Consider the following 681-nt stretch of genomic DNA (forward strand, 5'->3'; position numbering starts at 1 on the left):
AACCATCAGATTCACTTCGACATTTAAATTTAATTTGTCAAAATATTTTCGTCATTCTGAAACCGCGACCTGTTCACTGACAAAACTCTGTGGAGCATGGAATTTTGTCAGTGAACAGGTCACGGTCTCAAAGCGACGAAAATATTTTGACAAATTAAATTGAAATGTTGAAGTGAATCTAACAGATTTTGCGTGTGTTTTTAAATGGCTTATAAACACCTTCCAAACTGCAATTGTTAATAATGATGTAATCAAGACACAATTCAGTTAACGAAAAAGCTAATAATAAAATGGATTTTTTTTTTCTTTTTGGGGTTTAATTCTTCCTTCAGTGGTGATTTTTTTTTGTAGTGAATTTATTGGTGTTCTATTTATTTTGAACTGTCATTAATTGCTAGTCTGTTGTTAATTTTAAGATGAGGTTAATAACCTGAGTGATTACAAGCTGGCATAAATACATAGTGTCACATACAGTGAGAGTTTCTTTACTGTTCTTACTATTTTTTCGGCTGTGTGGTAAGTAGCTTGCTTACCAACCACATGGTTCTGGGTTCAGTCCCACTGCGTGGCACCTTAGGCAAGTGTCTTCTACTATAGCCTCGAGCCGACCAAAACCTTGTGAGTGGATTTGGTAGACGGAAACTGAAAGAAGCCCGTCATATATATGTATGTATATATATA

This window comes from Octopus bimaculoides, chromosome 4 (genome assembly GCF_001194135.2).
Source record: "Octopus bimaculoides isolate UCB-OBI-ISO-001 chromosome 4, ASM119413v2, whole genome shotgun sequence".
NCBI lineage: Eukaryota > Metazoa > Mollusca > Cephalopoda > Octopoda > Octopodidae > Octopus > Octopus bimaculoides.